Source organism: Saccoglossus kowalevskii, chromosome 10 (assembly GCF_978046115.1).
Source record: "Saccoglossus kowalevskii chromosome 10, keSacKowa6.1, whole genome shotgun sequence".
Classification (NCBI taxonomy): Eukaryota; Metazoa; Hemichordata; class Enteropneusta; family Harrimaniidae; genus Saccoglossus; species Saccoglossus kowalevskii.
Window position 1 is genome coordinate 27,653,586 of NC_140650.1, and position 17,801 is coordinate 27,671,386.

Here is a 17,801-nt window from a genome sequence, read left to right on the forward strand (position 1 = left end):
TTACTGTACACTACTCTAACCATCACTGTTACCTTGCTCTACACTACTCTCAACCATCACTGTTACTTTGCTCTACACTACTCTTAACCATCACTGTTACTTTACTGCACACTACTCTCAACCATCACTTTTACTTTGCTCTACACTACTCTCAACCATCACTGTTACTTTGCTCTACATTACTCTCAACCATCACTGTTACTTTACTGTACACTACTCTCAACCATCACCGTTACTTTACTCTACACTACAGTCAACCATCACTGTTACTTTACTGCACACTGCTCTCAACCATCACTGTTAGTTTGCCGTACACTACTCTCAACCATCACTGTTACTTCCATCACTGTTACTTTACTGCACACTGCTCTCAATCATCACTGTTACTTTACTCTACACTACTCTCAACCATCACTGTTACTTTACTGCACACTACTCTCAACCATCACTGTTAGGTTGCCGTACACTACTCTCAACCATCACTTTTACTTTGCTCTACACTACTCTCAACCATCACTGTTACTTTGCCGTACACTACTCTCAACCATCACTGTTACTTTACTGCACACTACTCTCAACCATCACTGTTACTTTACTGTACATTACTCTCAACCATCACTGTTACTTTACTGTACACTAATCTCAACCATCACTGTTACTTTGCCGTACACCATTGTGAACCGTCATGGAATGCCTTTAATGAATATTCTGGTTACAGTAAACTGCTCAAATTTCATCTTTTCATCTTTTTTTAAACACTTTTTCCGTGATTCAACTGACTGAAACAAATGTTCATCTCTAATGTGACTTCCGCCCGTGTGTTGATCCACACCTCCGTGTATGTGGTATGAAGTTGCAATTTCCTATTTTCATTAAATGTTTTGTCAATTCTGCATTGATTACAGTTCGGTGTGTATATGCATAATTGGTATGTGTGAACGAGTAATTGAAAGAAATTATTTCCCTTCACGTTGTCGCTAATGCCGTAAATAGAGACCAGTGCATGTGAACGTTGAACCTGTACCCGACCTCGAACGTGATAAGCAATTGGATATCATTTATGATACAGAGTCTTGATGTGCGTTGCGTCACTATAGTTCCATGCAATCATCAGACGCGTCAGTATAAGTACATTGAAGGTAACTGTACTATATTTTTTCTATGATAAATGCATATACTAGTTTGTCCTTCGATTTTGAGTTCAAACCCAATCGCGCACTCAGATATAAACACCAAAGCTTTTTTTATTTCGTATTTTCTCATTTATCTATAATGCAAAACTCGAAAACAATATAATCGAAATGTCACTCCATTGACTTTTAGAATTTACATGTTAAGTATATTTGCTGGTTAATATCTTATATCTGTTTTATTAATGGGTCAGTTTTGTTTCCGACATAGAAATATTTTGGAGCGTAATTACCATGTGATATCCCTTTTATGTTAAATTCGTCATTTCGTGGCGTGTGTTCTCGAGGTGTTTCATTGCTGAACGGTGATTTATTTTTTGGCCAGTCACTGTATTTAACATATTCATTTTACTCACACTGATTATTTAATTTTGGAGGTTAAATGACAAAATTACATTTGAGGGAAACCGAATAAACAAGGGTGTGTGTCGAGTTGTCACTAATCGATCACCCTGCGTCATTTTGATTGATTGATATCGCCAAATCCCAAATTGAATTATCACTTAGGCGATGACAAAATAGTTCAAGATTGTAAGCAACAATGTATCACGTACACATTCATTTCAGTCTGCACCGCATTCCATCGGAATACACATTCCCGTCTTTACAATCGTTTTGGCGACACGCATTGGATTAAGTTTTAAAATAGTTGTTTGGATTGAAATGCGACTCTATATAAGGTTGCTATTTAATTGGAGTTTAATTAAACTCAATTACAATGCAATTCAACATATAATTGCGTTTTAATTCAAGTTTGATTGAATAAAAGTAGAAATAAAATCATACATTTTGTAACTTAATATAGAAATGTTTGCGAGGTAGGATCGTCATCACAACGTTAATACGACAAAAGAATGAAAAGTTATGTGCTTCTTTGTTACCGCTGGCTCGGTATCAAGCGCATGTAAACGACCATACGTCACGCGTTCTTGGTTCCATTCCAAGTGTTTACTTCAGAAAAAATGATGAAGTTCTTGCTAATTTCACGGTCTATAAACACACATATGAAATGTGATCGATCGTGCTTTCAAATAATCTGAGTCTCATATGTTCATTTCCATTCCTAATCTCAGGCTTACTCTCACGCGAGTGTTCGAGTCAAGTACACATTCAAATGTATCCACTTGACTCGAGCTCATATCGTCAATGTCGCCAGATGGTGTGCAAGTGAGCGAGCTTTACCCATCATTCGTGCTGAACGTTTGTTTCAAACATTTGCTTTATGGCGAATATTTGAGGCGAAATGGAATATTTCAGTTGGGGGTAAATGCTATTAAAATATAACGTGTCTCGCTGTACGTACCCATGCGCGTAAGCGTTCGATGGGAAACATTTTCTGCCCCGATGAACGTCAGTTAGATTGCAGCTAACTCGGTCAGTCAATCTCGGCTTTATAAACGTTGAGAAATTGATCAAATTATTCTTGAAATGATGTGAATAATGGTGATGTGAATAATTAATTAATTAAATGGTTAAATAATTTTGTTAATCAATCAGATCATGATTTGTCAGTTATGCGATTCCATTCCTCATCGATTCTCAGTAAATCAGCATGCTATAAAACATTTGAAATAAAGTGCATATCTAAAGACAATTTATTCATGGTACTGAGCCACTCAGGGTGTGAAAAACAATTGTATGCATAAATAATTTTATCGAAACGCGATAAACCTCGTATACTACGTAAAACGCACAGTCGTTCAGTATGCATGCTGTCATTCAATGAATGAGCGAATGAATGAATGAGTGAATGAATGAATTTCACTATAGAAATAAACCGACGTTTAATAAGAGCTGAACACGTAAGTATTACCACACATTAGAGACAAATCTGTTTATATATCACTCTAATACGAATACGCACATAGTGTACGTACTGTAGTATTATCCACAGTTAATACATACCATGGTACTGAGTACAGTAATGCGGATGGGTACATATATTGGGAACAGTAATACAATAGCTTATTATAGTACTGCGCATAGTAATACTGATGCGTACCACGATACTGTATACAGTAATACTGATGCGTACCACGATACTGTATACAGTAATACGGATACGTACCATGGTACTGATCACAGTAATACGGATACGTACCATGGTACTGTACACAGTAATACGGATACATATCATGGTACTGATCACAGTAATACGAATACATATCATGGTACTGATCACAGTAATACGGATACATATCATGGTACTGATCACAGTAATACGGATACATATCCTGGTACTGATCACAGTTATACGGTTACATATCATGGTACTGATCACAGTAATACGGATACATATCATGGTACTGATCACAGCAATACGAATACATATCATGGTACTGATCACAGTAATACGGATATATATCATGGTACTGATCACAGTAAAACGGATACATATCATGGTACTGATCACAGTAATACGATACATATCATGGTACTGATCATAGTAATACGGATACATATCATGGTACTGATCACAGTAATACGGATACATATCATGGTACTGATCACAGTAATACGGATACATATCATGGTACTAATCACAGTAATACGGATACATATCATGGTACTGATCACAGTGATACGGATACATATCATGGTACTGATCACAGTAATACGGATACATATCATGGTACTAATCATAGTAATACGGATACATGCCATGGTATTGATCACAGTAATACGGATACATATCATGGTATTGATCACAGTAATATTCATGACAACATGGCTGTATGTCATTCAAGGCGGAGTACAATTATTCACTGATATCGCTGAATATTGTATATATATTGTATTGAACTACTGCAAGTGAAATATGTTTCAGCAAAGAACGTGGCTCCTACATGAGAACATACAGAACAATAACATTCTTTCTTGTCATCCATCTTTGATACACGCACACATGTATAATCCTAAAAGTAATCCATTTGACATGAAGCTTATATTTTGATTTGCATCAGATCAATTATTTTACATATTTGCGGAACAAGGATTCCTGAATTTATACACTATATCCTTGAATCTTGGCGAACGACTCTACGAGATTATAATTTGTGATTTGCAAATCTCTCCATGTCACTCTACGTATTTTACTCACATTTCTGAACCTTTGAACTTTTCAAAGAAATATGTTCAATTATAAATACACCATCGAAGCATAATAACTGACCATTTTGTGAACCCATACGACTGAACTACTTTGACATGACTTTCATCTGTTCTTTATTGCGAAAAATATGTGTGCTGTTCTGGTACACATGAGTGTAAATTTTAAAATAGGTTTCTAAAGGTTTACGTTTCGCTTCTATTATTTAAAACCCATTATCAACTTTAAATAACCAAATCGGCCTATGGCGCATTATGTTCTTAAAAATATTGCACAACGCGTGATCTGTATTAATCGGACCTCGAAGCGACGAATATGCTATATACTACGTGCTATACACATGACACAGTACTGTCACATGAAACCATTCTAATTTAATTTTTAAAACCTTTATATACGCACTACGCATTGCGCAATACTTCATGTGTAACACTCTTTCAATCAGGTGACATGCTTAAAGTTTATGAAATTAACATCAATGACTGTATTTACTATGACCGCATTTTAAATATTTCCGTGTGCAAAAATGATATAATATTATCATTAATTTCACTGGAAGCTGAGTAAGGTCTTTATTAGGATAATCATTCTTATTATTCAAATATTCAAATTTTGAAATCAACTTTCCCCCAGAAAGTGTATTGCTAGCCGTGGGTTATTCAGAAATCACCGCTGGATAAAGTAGCGCGGTATCTTAATTATGCATCAGGTAGTGATGCTATTTGCATTTATGTTTCTTTCAGTGTGTGAGGTCACACGCACATGTATATGACAGTGCGTGTGTTACTGTTGATGCATTGAAGTGTCCTACTTATCATATTTAATTAATTATTGTCCTGACCAGTGTTGTTTTAATCAAATTCGTTGTCTAATGAGAACTATTCTGTCCGAAAACGAAAGAGAGAGAGAGAGAGAGAGAGAGAGAGAGAGAGAGAGAGAGAGAGAGAGAGAGAGAGAGAGAGAGAGAGAGAGAGAGAGAGAGGGGGGGGGGGTTAACGATGACGAATCGCGCCCTGTCAGAAGATAGTATATGCTGTTTTAGTCGGAATAATTACCAGCTGCAGTTTTACACTTCTCTGTGTAATGTAAGCAGCCACGCAACCATTACAAGTTACGAAATGTTCGAAAAATATGGAAACTTGTTGTCATTCAACGTCATACTCACACAATGAAGTTAGACAAAATTTACAACATCTTGAGATACGTGCGTACAAGATATTTCAGAAACACAACAAATACAAGTACGTATGTTCAACTTATGAAAAACTTCTGCAAACTGGTTCATAAGCCTATAGATATCCCACGATCCAGAGTAACTTCGAGGCACACACACAAAACACAGAATAGTAGACTGCTCATTTGATATTCAGTTTAAAACATCCCTAATTGTAAAAACATATTACCGGTATGTTCTAGAATTACCACCTATTTGATTGAAAATTTGTATCACTTACATATCAGTCACCACAACAAATATTTATTTATTTATTTATTTATTTATTTATTTATTTATTTATTTATTTATTTATTTATTTATTTATTTATTTATTTATTTATTTATTTATTTATTTATTTATTTATTTATTTATTTATTTATTTATTTATTTATTACGATGCACTCATTGCATTCAATAACTAACCATAAGCTTAGCTCAGTCAGTCAGTAAAACAAAACCCCACTACTTGGCAGACATAAATAAGACAATAATTTAAATTTGAAGTTGCTCTCACAGTCATCATTAGAGATTTTCAGATGAATTCTACGAACAGTTCTAAAGTCTAACTTGAACAAACTCGATTCAGTTCTTGAACTACCTAGTCCGGATGGTTCTGGAACTACCTCGCCTGACTCTGCTTTTATTCCGCAGTGCTTTATACATATATATATATATATATATATATATATATATATATATATATATATATATATATATATATATATATATATATATATATATATATATATATATATATATATATATATATATATATATATATATATATATATATATATATATATGTGCAAATGTCATATATGATATCAACATTGCAGAATATTGATTATTGCCAATACATAACTCACATATGTTACTTTTTAATCAATTCAGAAATTGCCTGGTGATTACGTGGCTTCACGGGAAACAATGATCGCTGTCTGCGCATTTGGCTGTTCAGAAAACTCACCATCTATCGTAACATTATATAATAAAAGCAAATATTCATTTCTAAAGGGCAGGTCAGATGAATACGCCATTTAGTTTTGTCGAAATGTAAGATTGTAAATATGCACATATTCAGTAAAATCAGATTTTTATTGTCAATACAGCATTTAATACCATTCCTGTAATTTGCGACATTGCAATCTATTGAAATAAATTTGTTGGCTTATTGTTACATTATTATATACGAGTTTCTCCACCGATTACTCTGACTGACAATAACTAGTGCTATTGTATCGACTGAGAGTCATCCATTATTTTAGTTCGCAGTCATTTCTGTATTAAGTATAATTCAAACACAGATACGGCTTCTCATTGCTTTAAAAGATTGTATTTTATTCATATACGCTGTAATTGTTAGAAATGGACAGCGGCTACTTGTGCATGTACGTGTCGCCGGTGTGTCTGCGAAATCCAATTCGGCGTGTACAATGTTAATGCCTCATACTTTATACACTGTACAATTACTTGGTGCTTGTTTTGTATGGCAGCAGTAGACACAAGGTTAGGCACTGTCTCTATTAGTTGCATCGCGGGCGTCTAATCTCTGCGACACAGAATTGTGGTGGATTCAGACCCTCGAGACTAGCTCTAGCTGTTTGTTACGTGTTTTTCTCATGTTTTAGGTATATATTAACCGAATCAAATCAAATCATATATATATATATACTAGTAGAAGAGCTGGCGAGTTTACATGTATAAATGTGCGATACTGACTAAACAGTAGAACAGCGGTATCGTAATTTTTACCCGAATAATCACAGCTGATCTTCTTCAATCAAAAAATGTCACTTGAATACAATTACAATTCACCAATTCGGATATTAAAATACTTGAGTACAAAGCAATAAGACATACAATTTACCAGCACCTGCCTGGACTTTTAGTATTTATTTTAGATATATAATGTAGGCTAATTAAAAAATACCAGTTTGTCACATTAGTACTGCCTTTCTACAGTATACATTAATTATTACTATAGTTCATTTACAACGATAGTGTAGTTACTCGCGAACATTTGAAAGGCCACTAATTCTATATTTAGATCGGTAACGTATGTTTCATAGATGCGTATCATATGTAAATGTCAAAAATGCATGAACATTACCATTCATTAAAATGAGGTTTTGATTACAGTTTATTATGATTGATCATAAATATTGTTATCGCGTGGAATACTTTCATTTTGACCCATAGTATTGGTATACTAACGAGCATTGGAATATAATACGAACAGAAAATATATAAATTTGTCCACGTGCTGCATGAACGCCGATTGAAATCAACCACCCATCACGTGATTATAAATTATACTGGCGCCGGAAATCGTTACGTGATTTTGTTTGCACTAAAGATCACCAGATCCGAACATTGGGGCAAAACGTGCGATTGTATTAAAACGCGACTGAACACGAGCGTAACATGTTTGGCTGATAAACGTTTATTTAATGTTCATACCTTCGGTGTATTAAATAAAAATAAAAAACACTCGCACTCGACGTTACTCCTTATGAATCAGCCCATGTATTTAGGCTAATGCATTATTCCATACTTGTATTACCCCCGATACTCATTATAGGGAGTAAATTTGTAACGTTCTAAAATATAACTTATTTATATTTTTTAAATATATTATGTTTAATTAATACTAATACTATTATTAGTCAGAAACTCGTCGGCGCGGTGCAAACAGTTACTGACATTGACTCCCTATCTCATTATACATTCGGTACATTATTACGTAACGATTTATAATATGCGTTGCTTCACGCAACCTACATTGACGCAGTACGTCAGATGGATTCCAGATACAACTGATTTCAATATTAACAAAAAGCTATCCAACGGCAGCTGCTGTGTATAATGACTTATTTATCACGTGACTAATGCGTTCATTCAATTTTCCCTTTGGTTGTCAGGTAACCGACGTGCAACACAGTCGATGGGCCGTTGGCTCAGTGATCACATCAAGGCCCGAGCTCGTCTGTGGTGGCTTCGCTAGTCTAGTAAGTGCACAGTTCCAAACACAGCGGCGATGATTCTCCGTCGACGATACCTGTCGTGTTAACTGCATCAACACAACAGACATGCAGCTGTAGGAAGAAATGATTTTACCGAATTTTGTTATGCTGAGATGCTACATTGAGGTTTTCTGATACGACAGTTTTGATTGAGAAAATCTGAAGTGAGCAGTGAAAATATTCATATCTACATTTACTTTTTACTAGAGGCTCGTCTAACATTACGACGAAGGCTTTTACAGAATTTCGACAGACACTATGGATAACACCACGTACATTTCTAACGAAGAGGCAGATCTATTTCCAAATGAAGCCGCTAAGATTGTGAGCATAGTGACTCTAGCGGTTATAATATTCCTCACCGTGGTTGGCAATCTGCTGGTAATATTCAGCGTTATCGTGTTTGCAAGACTGCAGACAGTTACTAACTATTTTGTTACAAGCCTGGCGGTAGCAGACTTCCTTGTCGGCGCAGTCGTTTTGCCGTTCTCGACCGCGTACATCTACATTCAGGAATGGTTTTACGGTGTTACTTGGTGCAATCTCTGGGTTTCCATAGATGTGTGTGTGTGCACGGCTTCTGTGTTGAATTTGTTCGCTATCGCCGTGGATAGATATATCGCAATAACGTCCCCGTTCCAGTATCACATACGGATGTCGCCCCGTAATGCTGCCGTAGCTATAGCGTTCGTATGGGTAGCCTCTGTTATGATGTCTGTCTTCCCGATTATGTCTGGTCTTAATACCATTGACTACAACATACAGAACATAGACACTCCAAATGCATGCGGTTTCGAGACCAATCCCTATTACACTGTAATTGTAGGGATCTTGGCTTTCTGGATTCCACTAATCGGCATGTGTTTAGTTTATTTATCGCTCTTTAGAACCGCTAGAACGCAAGCAAGGCGAATCGCCGCCATGGACAAAGCGGTGGCTGCGAACAACCCCAACGGCACGCAAGCGAAGAGGGAACGAAAGGCCGCTAAAACACTAGGCATTATAATGGGTTGTTTCCTGGTGTGCTGGGGGCCATATATCGTCTACTGGACTCTTAGTGACGTCTGTAAAATTAATGTATCTTACGATGGTTTGAACGCAATGACATGGATGGGATACCTGAACAGTACTCTTAATCCGCTCATTTACGCATTTTTCAATAAAGAATTTCGACGGGCTTTTCAGAAACTTTTGTCTTGTGGCAAATGCCAACAACTACCAAGTAAATGGAAGGACACGGTGTTACACGAGCCAACACAACTATCAAACGCGGGTGTACCTATGCACATACCGGTTTCGGATTCATGAATTCATATATAAGCACAATATAAAACACATCATTCGATACCCAAACCTTATAATCAGTGAATATTTATATATAATTACTCACTTATTAGCCATTATTGTTGGAAATTGTTAATTGAGCTTATATATGAGTTGATAAGAATTTGGCACATAATAAAAATAGACATTATTACGAGACAAAAATGACGGCGAGCAACTTAATACAATGTGTATTAATATATATATAAAACCATGAATTGTCTGATTTCAGTAACCTACTTTGCATGAAAGTGCATATTAAACTGTCTTTTACGTCAATATAACCTCGTGACTCGCGTCTAAGTGGTTACATTATCCGCATTATGCACTGCTTACTTAACCTTGTATGTTTCATTTTGGAAAACTTTCCGTATTTAAATGCGGGGTTTATTATGACCGTATTCTTAGACATTTAACGTCAGTATTGCCAGGCTCTTCCGAACTGCTATGTAAGAGAAATCATTGCGGAAATTCGAAATGACATAAGAGGTCGTGAACGATTTGATGTTAATTGTAAACGCAGCGCAGTCCTAAATGTCCTTATTAACGTACTTCTTTGACTCTTCGTACTGTGCTTGTATTTCCAGTTATCATGAAGAGACATGTGCAATACAGAGAAACCCTTTCAGAATGTTAAGCTCCAAAAATTAGACCGGCGCCTCGTACACTACTGTATTGAGCTGAGTCAATAATATTCAGTATATATATATTTACGTCATAGCAATCGTTTGGTATTGATGCATGTAGAGTAATTCATTCTCCCACTCGTTAACACTTCAACTTGACAGATATATTAATTTAATAAAAAAATGCATACCTATGATTGTAGGACAATAATACGAGAACAAATATTTGACTAAATTCCAATGCAGTCTGATTTGGTTAGCATTGTTTGTTTACCGATCTGTGACTGTATAATCGCATTTTATTAAATAATTGAAACATTAAATGTTAATACTTATTAAAAACCTTGTCTGAGAAAGGATAGCGAAAACATGCTGATAACAATATCGTTATTTGTCGTCGGTCACACCAATATAAAAGCGTTTGCGCGAACAATCATATTTCTGACTTATAATTTTTGATTACAATTCGCGACAGCCATGTGTAACTTATTCAACAATGATTTAAACAGAAATAAGTGAATTGACTGGAGCAATATGTGTTTTCATCCATGATTTAATTCACTTCAAACTGTGAATCGTGACATTCGTGACCCGTGACGACTAGACTGTGCTCAAGCGTGTTAGCATTTCACTGGCATCGAGACAGGTTTTCAACTCATTTTATTATCTAATTGAATTTATCACGTCTTAAATACGCTGTAACGTTATACTTCCAGTAACAGTATTGAACAAAGGAAATAATCACGTTTTGTAGTATTAATTATAATGTATGTGGATGCTCGATTGATTTGTCGAGACTATCACAGAATTAGGTTAACAATTGTGCGTTGAAATGTAATATGAAAAATGTTTCCAAAGACTGGAACAATAAGATTTATGTGATTTCTCGAAGAACATAATTATCATGCGTTTAATAATAGTTTGTATTTTAGAGAATCATATTTATTCAAATATTTTCTCATTTATTTATCTATTTCTCTATATATTATATGCAAACCATGTAACTATGTAGGTTTCAGTATTAAAACACGACATGGTGTATTTATATTCCAAGTCTGTAAATTACATTTACGGGTGTACGTGAGAATGTCATGAACTTCATCTCCTGAGTAGCCTGCTTAGTTAATTGGATAGCGTATTGTATTGCGATGTGATGGCAGTGGTTAGCTGGATGTTACACTGTGCACTGTGGTTGATTTATGCATTGATGTTTGGATGCTGCAATACAATATGTCGACGATCTGGCTGCGTTACATTGCGCTGTGTGTGGGCGGTGTACGTGCGGTTGTACGTTTCATAATGGTTCGTAGTGTGTTGATGGATGGATGGTTGGTTGGATGGAGGGTGTGCGGTTTTCGTGGTGGACAGGATCGCAATGACTTTACAACGTGTTGAACGCATGGGTAGCCGGCTTGTGTAATACAATGTGATAATACTGCGATACAACAACAGCGAGAGACTATAACGAATTGGCAACATATTTACGGGCACCGAACACATCCGACCAGCCGAAAAAGCAGTGCAATGGTTTACTAATAAAATTACTGACCGATTATTCGTTTATCCATTTGTGGAAGTGACTGTAGTTGTAGTGCTAGTTAATAAATCAATAAATCAGCCATGATTATTTATTCTCGAGCTGAAAAATAAGAGGCCATAATGCGGCTGTTTAACTCCACTCTGGTTCATTCTATTTGTGAGGGAAAGCATGTATTGTATATAGATTTCCTGGTTACGTTTACCACAGTTGAGCCATACCGTATACTGTAGTTTAGTAGTGTAAATGTTTATGAAAGCATGCTACCATCTGGATTCAGAAAAAAAATATATGAGATGTTGTCATGTATTTAGACTTTGGTTGCCACCATCGTAATTACAATGAATGCGCCGACCTCGAACCTGAAAGGACTATTATTATTATTGTCCGAATTTTTCTTTAGTTATTCTTTCTTCTTCAGTCACTTTTTTCGTCCATACGTTTAAGAATATGGATGAAGCTAACATGTTTAGTTATTTTGTTTAGAAATTGTTCAATAGTTCAAACTACTTGAGATCAAACTAGTTGCTTAATGTACTATGTACATGCACAATTTCGGCTCATTTCGTTCAACGGATCTTGAGAAGTTAGTTACACGATGTTGCATTGCGGGTATTTTTTATTCAGACTCGGGGCTAATCTGCACTGGCTCGGAAGGTTGTAAATGATTAGCTAGTTTGAATTTGCATAACAATACTGACAATGAACGTGTATTCAACGCCACAAGTTTTTTTGTTTTTTTAGCTAATCAGAATTCATCTTCCGAGCCAGTGCAGATCAGCCGCAGACTCGCAGCTACAATTGTGAAACCTTGTGAGAGCATAGGCGGTTATTTGAGCTACATGTGACTATACTTACAGTATTCTGATTGGTCAACCATCTTAGATTTAAATAACTTGCAAGTGAAAAAAGATGGCTATGGGTTGCGTCTCGGTCTCCAGAGGGCGCCATTCGTTGAAATTCAGTTTTCTCAAGTGAACTCCAGGCATTATGGCTCAGAATAGAAACTTACCGGGCGCTGGATAAAATGTCAAATACGGCACCGACAGCTTGAGAGGCCAAGTCTCTCTTTGTCGGCCGTTCAATGGTGATTTTATGTGCCAATTCGCGTAGCAGTGTGTATCGCTCGTAATCATTTTCTACGATTCCCATCAGGTGACTGTTCTCAACGAAGACAATGTAAAACAAATACCACTTTAATGATTGGTCATTTGATTTGGCGGTCATCTTGGATTTGTTCTCAACAGAGAATAATTTTATATTGATGTCACATTTTTCATATTGATTTAAAATTTGCTATCTTACGTCTCTCCTCTGAACTCCTTCTGGCAGCAGAAAAAATCAAATGATTTGGCCACCATATTGGATTTTCGACACAAATGCCAAAGTGTATGTGTGCTTTTGTTTCTCATAATTGAATCGATCAACTTGATATTTGGCATGTACCATTTACGGTCATAGCTGATGACCATATATGGTGACATGACATATGGTCAAATGTTATATCTCAGGCACTGGTAGAGATAGAAACATGTAACCAGTGCAATCAGACAAGAGACATAACTGATATATAAGATAGTCATACATGGCATCAATAGTATGCATACAAGTTATTGCAAACAAATTTGATACAGGTATGCTACCTGGTGGATAGGATAGAAATTCAAAAGCAAAGCAACCAAGCCATCGCCCATAGCAACCAACAACAAAACATAATGTTTTGCGAGCATTAATTGCCAAAATATTGAGTGAGAAAAGATGTATATGACACTTAGCAACCATAGCAACGAGTTCAATATATATTCATAAGCTGCCTAGCAATACAGTTCCTACTTAGATTATACATTCGTTTTATTGGAAGTGTGTTATTATTGGGTATGTCCCTGACAACTACTGACATATCTATAGCAACGTGGATTCAATAGTTCTTGGCTCAAGTCTATCATTCCACCTCGCAGCCATATTATACTTACCATTGTTTATTTTTCGGCAACGTGCACACTGTATTATTTTCTACCAATACATGGTATATATGTATCATTTAAATTGAATTAATTAGCTATAAATATAGACGTCATATCCTGTATAAATTATGAGCACGTGCACAGCACGCACGAATATCATTTAAGAGCATTTGTAAGATTTTAATGCATTTTTGATACACTGCTCACAATACACTGGCAGACTTTCTCGTTAGAAATGGAAACGGCGTATTGATGACGAGTAAATGTGACAATATTTAATTTGTCGATTCGTACTTTTGAAATATTCAAATCATTATGTATGCATACACTATCAAACGTGTCTGCTCTAACAACATATATATATCTGTTCACTGATATAATAAAGCATATTTCGTATATTTCGCAATAGTACAGAAATCATAATCACTTGCATATGTCGTATGTAAATAACTATATGGCATCTTCCCCTTTTCTTATAAAAGATTAAACGTTCGCTAACTGTCACTTGTACGTTTTGAATATTGCGTGACTTCACTTCAGGTTGAATCTTGTTGTATTAAAAAAACAAACAAAGTACCATACTGAACGCCAATGTATAAACTAACAAATTACAAACTATGTAAGAAATAATGTATGATTTTAACTACTATAATGTGATAACTAGCACTAATTTACTGACGTCAACGAAGTAAAATAACAGTCTGGGTGACTAAATTAACTTTTAACCAAATTATAACACTCTGCACTGAACATAAATAATAATAACAATATACTTATTGTCAAGAAAAGTCCCCACAGATTATATATCCAGTCTATCGGGCTGTTTTACAGCTCAGTCATACTCAGTACAAATATCTGTCTTAGAATATTTATCAGATACTGTGTTTGGAATTATTCGATGGTTGTAATGATTCGTTGGTTTTATAGATGGGTGGCACAGGTTCACCTGGCAATGTGCTGTCTTGAACTATTTGCACGTGTCTTCGTTTGCGTCTTCGAGTGATTTCGCTAGTTTGCACTTTATATGGTCGCAGTAAAGCACATTTTTTACAACAGTTACAGGTACGCTCTAATCATTGCCATGTTCTGTTTGGACGCGAACGATGTCACCCGGCATCAGTTCAAATAATAGTAGAATTTTAGCGCTTTGATCGCTCAGCTCCACTTTTCTTGGGGTCAATTTCTTTGACTTCATTATGTCTACTAAACACTGGCAGCGTTGTACGGATTTGAAGGTTTATAATTAATTTAACCGGGCTGTAACCTGTAGCATCAATTTCCTTAGTGTATGTCAGTTGGGCTAGAAATGAATCTTTATAATTCACGTTCTGTTTGGCACTACATCGCGCCCTGTCATTCAATTGTGACGAGATACGATCGGCCCTTGACTGTCGGCAGTCGGTCGTACCTAATATTAAAAGGCGGCAGGCGTCGTGCCGCGTCATGTTCGACAAGGGACTCATAGCGACATATACAAAGCGTGTAAAATACATTGTTTATTTACATGAAATCAGTTGTTATTAATAAATATTGTGTATAAACGTAATAGGCGTGAATAAATTGCAAATGCCGGGAAAGGAAGTATGACGTTTCGTTAGGCACGGCCGACTGTCCGGTGCTGCAATTCACTAGTAAGATTCTTTTACCAGATCCGGGTACTTTCATATGCAAATCGTGAAAAGGTCAGGGATCGCTGGCTACTAGGATCGCCCACGACTTACGCAAAAAGTCTTTTGACACTTTTCACAGCAGATTTTGGTATCATGACACAAACAAATCTTGACGAATGCATAATACAAGAGTTGGAACGTTTAGACTACCATGACATTTCTTGCAAAGAATACCAGCGAGACACTATCGGAAACTACACAGAGAGGAGTGATGTGTTCGTTTGCGTGCCGTGTTGACATTCGTCTTGTCAAAAAGAACTCGTTTCGAAACCAGGGATCCCCCACTTTCAGTTGCCATCCTCTTAGAGCAAAATGACTGCGACGTTTCCAATAACTCGCTTAGTTTGTTGAAATTTCTTCCTGAACTCATCCATGTTTTTAATGTTATGCAGAGTTTTCTTTGCTATTTTTGGTTGGAGCATGGGAGGTACTTCGTTAGTACATTCCGTGGTTGAAGTGACTGTATTTATTGTGTTCAGAACGTGAACAACCAACGCATTGAGGGGGCAATTTTAGAATAAATTTGCATACATTATGTTAATATAATTTATTTCGTGACGTCAGCATCAACTATGAATTATTCATATCAACTAGAAACCTGCAACGGGGACAGTCTCTCGGGACTAAAGTCCCCCGCGTGAAATGGTTCGCATTTCCCATAAACGCCTTCGGCATTTGAATGTCTAGAAAACACAATTACATAATTGAGGACTGTCGACAGTCTAGATCGGCCCACGTCAGCCCCGCCTCGTATGTGAATAAAACTGTAGCAACGCGTGACCATGACGCTTCCGGGAGAAGTGTTGTCTTTAACGGTTTTCGTCGTTACGGTTATGCCCCTACCAATACCAAACCACCACATTGGTTTGCCCTTTTTATGCGCTTGGTAACACTTTGGTGACCAATAATACCAAGGATAGTACCACGCATCTTTTGCGGAATTACGGTTTTGTTGTCGTATATCAATAATCGGTTAGATATATGCGATGTGGCACTATGTACATCATTTAGTTCTTCGGATACGTCCTCTCTGTTTCCGAGGAATTTTGGCCATCCTTCGACTGTGTACAGTTGTGCTTTCAGCGTTACGTCAACTTCTTACACATAACGTTTGAGCTCCGCTATTCTCTTGCACAAAACTGGCAATTGCTCAATAACTTCGCATACGTATGAATCTACTTCGCTGAAAAGGTTTGTTTCTATTGAATCACGTAGCTGTATAGGACATCGTGAATGCGTGTCAGCTATTGTCACCTGCTTCCCAGGTATGTACTCTACGATTGGGTTATCATCATTATCATCATGCGCATCAATAACCTTTGACATCTGAGCAGAACGGTGTTCCGAACCATTATAGCTGTATTATCTGTAAACTTATTTGAAGTCTTGAACATATGTAGTAAAATGAGCCTCAAATTGAAATCGGCAAAAGCGGCGTCCGAGTTATGCTTGACTGATTTATTTATTGCGAAGCACGCAATGGCAGTCTTGGCAGTTAGTGTGTCTGTCTGGGTGAGTTTGTGTGTGCATAGTTTTTGGTTAAACTCTGTTTATATTAATTACTCAAATTTCTTTTTCATCGATATCTCAAGTTCTAATCACATTTCAGTTAAACTTGGTATATAGATGGTCTGAGACATTGCATGCATATAAATTAATCGATTTGCACAATAATTGGTCAATTTTCAACTTTTACATTAATATCTCAATGACACTGTGACGATCTAATTAGTTTTGGTTTAATATACTTCCATAATAATTACCTACTTTGCATACTAATTTATTTTTCGGCATTTTAAGAATACTAATTATTACATTATAATAACTTGGTACATATATGCTTTGGAACAATACCTAATTAGTTTTGAATTGAAATATATGCATAATAAATACTTAATTTACTTAATAAATATCAAATTTTCTACCAATATCTCAAATCTAAAAAACCAAGTATCTACATAATCATTAAATTTCATTGAAATTTGGTTTATAGATGTAACAGTTGTGGATTAATCCACAGAGATGATTAGTTTAATGTTGTAGCTCGTGCACATTGATTATCTATTTATTATTAAACAATTTCCAATATCTCGAAAAATCAGATGTAAATAGAGCTTAGACGTGCTCTGGAATAAATAGCCT

The 17,801-nt window shown here is 36.1% G+C and overlaps 1 pseudogene; it reads left to right on the forward strand.

Annotated features, from left to right (window-relative positions):
• Positions 1–8,797: 8,797 nt before the first annotated feature.
• Positions 8,798–10,482, forward strand: LOC100376539 (histamine H2 receptor pseudogene; annotated as a pseudogene).
• The last annotated feature ends 7,319 nt before the right edge of the window (positions 10,483–17,801 follow it).